The 5,908-nt window shown below is 56.1% G+C and overlaps 1 long non-coding RNA gene across 2 annotated transcripts in view; it reads left to right on the forward strand.

Moving 5' to 3' along the window:
• The first annotated feature begins 64 nt into the window (after positions 1-64).
• The window catches only part of LOC104848016, a 13,797-nt gene continuing 7,953 nt past the window's right edge, over positions 65-5,908 (forward strand). For both annotated transcript variants that reach the window (XR_776275.3, XR_004516747.1), the window contains exons 1-2: positions 65-387; positions 4,570-4,751. This is a non-coding gene — a long non-coding RNA (uncharacterized LOC104848016). The remainder of the gene's footprint in view (positions 388-4,569; positions 4,752-5,908) is intronic.

The following is a 5,908-nucleotide window of genomic DNA, read 5'->3' on the forward strand; positions in this document are numbered from 1 at the left end:
CGAAGAAGTGGTGTGGGGGTGCGGGGGTTCAGGGAGGCGGGAGGAGGGCAGAGGCGAGGGCCGGGGTGGGGCGCCGCCACCCTCCCGCCAGCCGCTCCCGCATTAAAATTTCATGGGCGCTGCAGCAGCTACAAAGACGACGCCGGCTGCGCTGGGGACCAGAGGGAGGGAGGCTGCGGACGAGTGCGGGGAGGAGTTTGCGAGGGGAGGCGCTTGCAGGGGCTCCCCCAGTTCTGCGCTGGGAGCCGGGGCACAAAGAGCCCTCCGCACTCCGGCCGCAGGACCGCGGACCCGAGGGGAGCCACGGCCCCGTCCTCACAGCCCCGGCTCTCCAGCATCCTTGTGCCCGCGCGGGAGCAGCCCATTTCTCCGAGGTTGGCGACGACGGTAGGTCCCAGTGTCCCGGGGCACGGCTCAGGGAAGAGCCCCGCGTGGCCCAGCCCGCACTTGTCACAAGCAGCCCCGACTCCGGCCGGACGGACGAGGGGACAGGACGGGGCGGGGCGGCAGGGAGTCCAGGGCGGGCGGGGGCCTTGCAGTCCCGACCTGAGGGGGAACAAAGACCCTTCCCTTCCCCGCGCCATGACGGTGGGGAGCCCCAGACCTTTCTGGGCCAACCGGGTTAGCGGAGAACTGACCGAGCCAGGGACTGAGCCCCAGAGGTCCTGGCACTGGAGGGTGGGGTCCTGGCGCTCCCCTCCCCCATGCACAGACGCCCCCTCCCCCGTTCGGTTCTTCCCTTCGGGGACTCAAACCCCAGCTGTTCCGGGTCTAGTGTGGTTCCCAGAGGCCAGAGTCGGAAACCAGCCCTGTAGAAAAGAACGACATTGTCCATGATGAAGGTAATTCATCAGCCCAGGCGGCTTCAGTGCCAGGGACGGCTTAGTGCCCTGCGCGCTTTACCAGACAGTCCCAGGGGCCGCGAGAAGCCAGTTTTACCCAGGAGGAGATGGAGATCCAGAGAGGGTTAGCGACCCGGCCAAGGTCACACAGCCAGTGTCTGTGAGTGCAGTCGTGACCGACTCTGAAGCCCACGTTGCGTATCCGAAAGGTTCTGGGAAGACCTCGGAGCCCACCAGCTCGGATCGCGCCCCGCTCCTCTCCCCAGCTCTGGTGCACTCTCTAGAAGCTGGGAATTGATGAGGGAGAGGACTAATCCTCAACTCTCCTCCCGGGAGGACGCTAGGCTAGGGACCCCGTTTCCCCCAGGGTCCCGGGTGCCCCACCCCCAGGCTGCAGATCCGAGGCCGCAGCGTGCCCGGGGTTGCTGGCACGCACATCCCACCGTGGGGCGGCGGCGATGAGAAAGCCCCCACCTGCTACGGGAGGGTGGGCAGGAGGGAGGCCGGGAGGGGCCGCGAGGGCCGCGGCTTTGTTTGTCTCGGTGCCAGCCTCGGCCGGAGCGCAGCCCTGAGCACAGCGCCTGGCGTCCCTAAGAGCATTCTGGTTTGGGAGCACCTGGGCGCGTCGCGGTCGCCTGGGGAGGCGGAAGACGCAGGGAAGGGATGAGTAATTCCACTTGACAGACAGGGAAACCTGAGCGCCGCGGTTCGCGGACTGGGGGGCGTGGCTTCCGTACGCAGATGTCCGGGCCACGTGGCCATGGGGATGCGTCAGCAGATTTGGGGTCGGGCTGGGCCTCCGGAGGTTTACTCCACCCCCCCCCATGACAAGTGGTCAGACTCGCCCCCGCCACACTCCCCTGCAGAGCTGCAGCCTGGGAGAACCATTTCCCCGGGGCGCTTTGCCAACCCCTAGTTCTGGGTGATATAAGGGTTGATTTCCAGTGGAAAGGTTTTGTGCCCCCAACCCCCTGGTGTCTGCCTGTTCTATCATCATGACTTTTGCCATAAGACCGGTCCTTACCCTGCATCTTTCTTACTGTCATGTTAGCCTGTCTCCCCTCCTCTTGCAAATGGCACCTCAAGTCTTCAGAGTCCCAAAGAGGAATCAGGGGCCTTTACCACCAGCTTCAGGAGAATCACTCTTTGTGCCTGCATTAAAAAATGAGAGCAATATAATTTTTAGTGATTAAAAAAACATTTTAATACAATGCATGATAATTGTAGAAGATTGGGAAAAGCCAAAAATACAAGTAATTTTATGTGTTTTCCTCTGGTATAGTTTTATTACTGAAAGTGATAAGTGAAATTATGCTGTATATATCCTGCTTTAAAAAGTTACATCAGGAGTTGGGTGTGGTAGTGGATAGCTGTAATCGCATCACTCTGGGAGGCTGAGGCAGAAGGATCCCATCTGGACAACTAAGTGACTTAGTGCAACCTGCCTCAGAATTTAAAAGGTTAACAAAAAACACCCCACAAAACTGCTGGGGATGTAGGTCAGTGCTGAGGCCCCAGGTTCACCCCCCAGTACCGAGGGGGTGAATATTGTGGACACAGCCAGTTTCTTGTAGCTACACCTCGCCTGTTGCTTTCTCTCTTCCCCTTGAAATTTTCACTTCAAGTTCCCTTTTCCCGACGACTTCCCCATGCTCGCTCCTGGGACAGGCGTTCCTGTGAATGCACCCGTCCAGCACAGCAGCTTGGTGGAGAGAGAGGGGAGGGAGGGTCTCAACGCTGTGTGCAAGCCCTTCTCCCGGCCTGTGCGTTTCAGGAGGGAAGACATTTTCCTTCCCGAGCCTCAGTCTCCCCATGTCCACCATGGGAACCGTGACTCCGGCACCGGAGTGTGCAAAGAACCTGACCCCACAGGTGCTGAGGGAGGCAGCTGCTGCCCTGTGTACCTGTAGTGGGCCGGCCTGCTATTCGCTGTTTCCCCTCTGCTGTGGGCGTGGCCTCTGGTGATCCTGGGCTGTTTGCTCAGAGGGTTTCTGGGGCATTGGGTCCATTGTGCGGGCCCAATGGGCTGGCGAATTACTCAGAGGCTGGGCCTTTGTCCTGGGGACCCTCCCCTGCCTCTGAGGCCCAGCTCATCTGTCACTGGAGCTCTGTAGAACAATAGGGAAAGATTCTCAGAGGCTGAGGTGCAGCCTGGGTGAGGGTGACAGCTGCCTCCCCATCCCGGTACCAGCCGATGGGATGGCAGGAGGCAGGTGTCCCCTCTCCCTCATGGTGCCAGGTGGGCCCCTGGGAAGGGACTGGGCACATCTGGGAAGGGAGGGAGGGGCTGGGCTGTTGTGCTGGGGCTGGGGTGGGGTGGAGTAGGCGTGAATGGGAACCAACCCAGGTACTCTGAGTCCTTGTCTACCCAGGTTCTTGCTGGGTGCTGCCTCATGGACACCTCAGGGTAAGGCTTCCAGGTGGGTGCCGCAGATGAGCAGCTGAGGCTCAGAGCAGTGAAGTGAGCAGCTCAGGGTCACACAGCAATTAGCTGTAGAGTCAGGGTTTGAGCCTGTCTCTGAAACATGTAACGTCTAGTCTGGGGCACCTCTTTCCTAAAAGGAAACTTAATCAGTTGCCTCGAGACCATGAAAGCAACCGGAATACTGAAGAGAGCTGGTTTAGCTGTCTGGGGCCAGTTCCCTCTTGGTGTGGGAAGGTGGCGGCCACCAAGTTTGTGGTTTATATATTACCTCCACCAAGTCTCCTCGTTTAATCCCCACTTCCATATTGGAACTAAGTCTTCCAGCCCTTTGGAGTCCGACAGGCCTGTTCGTCTTGATTGCACTGTTTTCTAGCTGGGTGGCCCGAGAGCAAGGCACGTTCCTCCAAGCCTCAGTCTCCTCCTCTGTAAAATGGGTCTAATAAAACCCAAGTCATCACTGTCCCTGGCTAGCAGCGTCTGTTCTCAGTAAACATTGGCTCAGCTCCCTTTTCCTCCGTTTTGCTCTCCTTCCTCCTTCCTATCTATTTGGAGGAGAACTGAATTTCAGATCTCCTCTTTGGGGGCTGCAGTGTTCAGATTTGTGAGGAGTGGCAGCCTGTCCTCCGTGGTAGAAGCAGCCCTGGTTTCTGATCAAGGCCCCTGTGAGGCCTGTCGTTCCCTGGAGCTCCTCCCATCTGCAGGGCACCAGAGCATCTGACGCTGTGTAGGCCAGTGTTAGACCAGTGTCGCCTGCCCTTATATCCCAGACTCAGCGAGAAAGACAAAAACCTAAAGAGATCCTAAAAGGCAGCCTGCGAGTGCTTTTCTGGTTGCTCTTTTTGCTACCAGGAATGTCGTGGGCTGTTTAAGGGGAGAGATAACGTCCCGTGCACAGTGTTAGTGAGTAGCGTGGCCAGCGAGGGTGGTGACAAGGAAGACAATAGAGCAGAACTCAAGCTCGTAGAGAACACTGAGCGTCTTAATCCATCCTTGCAGGAGCCTCGGGAGGTAGGCGCTGTCCTGATCCCCGTTTTGTGGATGAGAAGACCGAGGCTCAGAGTGGCTCAGAGCTAGCTGGTAGAATCCACACTGCGGATCCCAGGTCCTTTCCAGTTCTTCAGGATGCTTGGCCTTGACGGGCCAGAATCCCTTCCGGCTTCCGGTTTTGCTTGCGGCCCCTGTGGGGGAGGAGAGGAGGTCCGCTTTGGCAAGGGACACGATTTGAGCCAGGCGCCTGCGTCCTTCTCCCCCACCCATTATCGGGTATTTACTCCCTCTCTCCTGTCTTTCTCTCCGTGACAGCTGCAGGGACGGCCCTGCTCAGCGGGTGCCTCCGGACAAGTTCGTGCAGCTGAAGAGGCACCGGAACAGTTGTGCTGCTTCTCTTTCCTCTCTGTGTGCGCCTGGGCCGCAGAGGCCAGCTTCACGCTATGTGATCAGGTCCCCTCCACGTCCAACACGCTGAGGCCTCGCGGATGTTAGAGGTAGGAGAGCTCCCAGAGGACCGTCTGGTCCCAGTCCGTCAAGCACCGTTTCCCCGAGCTTGGCTTGAAGGGGGGGCATCAGCGTGGTCTAGTGAGAGCCCAGATGGGGGACTGTGGGGCTCCTTTTAAATCTGGTGCTTCTTGGTTCTGGCCCGTTTCATCACATTTAAACAAGTGCGGAACAAGGAACCTCATGGAGGTACCATTTCTATAGAAGAAAATGTACCTGTGTTAAGTATACATTTCAGTGATTTGTGACAGACCTATATATATAGCTGTGTAGGCATTATCATAAGCAAGACGAAGAATGTTTCTGTCATGTGAAAGTGTTCCCCCGTGTCCTCTCCTGTCAATTCACTGCCAGGCCGGCTTCCAGAAAATCACTGATCTGCTTTCTGTGACCATGGATAGGTTGCTTTTTCTTTTTTTTTTTTTTGGTACCAGGGATCGAACTCGGGACCTTGCGCTTGCGAGGCAGGCGGCCACACCGCTGAGCTAAAGCCCAGCCCATTTTTCCAGAGAGTTCTAAGTGTAGAATCTTCTCTGTGTGGCTTCTTAGGTGCACCATAATGTTTTTGAGGTTCATCTTTGTGCATATACCAGTAATTCGATCTTTTTTGGGGAGGTCAGCTTCAGGGAGATGACATAGTTTACACCCCATTCCCAGTGTACAGTTCAGTGGTTTTTGGTAAACTACCAGGTTGTGCAATCATCCGTAGAACATTCGGTTGCCCCAATCAGATCCTTCATACCACTAACTGTTAAGCCTCCTCCCACCCTAACCCCAGGCTACCACTCATCAACTTCCCATCTCTGTAGATTTTTCTTTTGTGGGCATTTTATATAAATGGAATCACACGAATGAGTTCTTTTATACCTGTGTTCTTTTACTTAGCATGTTTTTGAAGTTTGTCCATGTCACAGCATGTAACAACAGGTCACTTCTTTTTATTGTTGAGTAGATTTCATTGCACGGATATGATACAATTTGCTGATCGGCCCCTGGGGGTTATAACTGGCTCTGTGCTTCCTAGCTGCGGTACTGAGGGGCAGGGATGCCCCAGGATAGCATCCGTATTTCTGGACTACTAGTAATCACAAAAAGATGTAGTTGTGGTTGAAGTCATGGATGAAAAAAAAAAAAAAAAAAAAAAAAA

Source organism: Fukomys damarensis, unplaced genomic scaffold, assembly GCF_012274545.1.
Source record: "Fukomys damarensis isolate Sample0158 unplaced genomic scaffold, DMR_v1.0_HiC HiC_scaffold_12, whole genome shotgun sequence".
Taxonomy (NCBI): domain Eukaryota; kingdom Metazoa; phylum Chordata; class Mammalia; order Rodentia; family Bathyergidae; genus Fukomys; species Fukomys damarensis.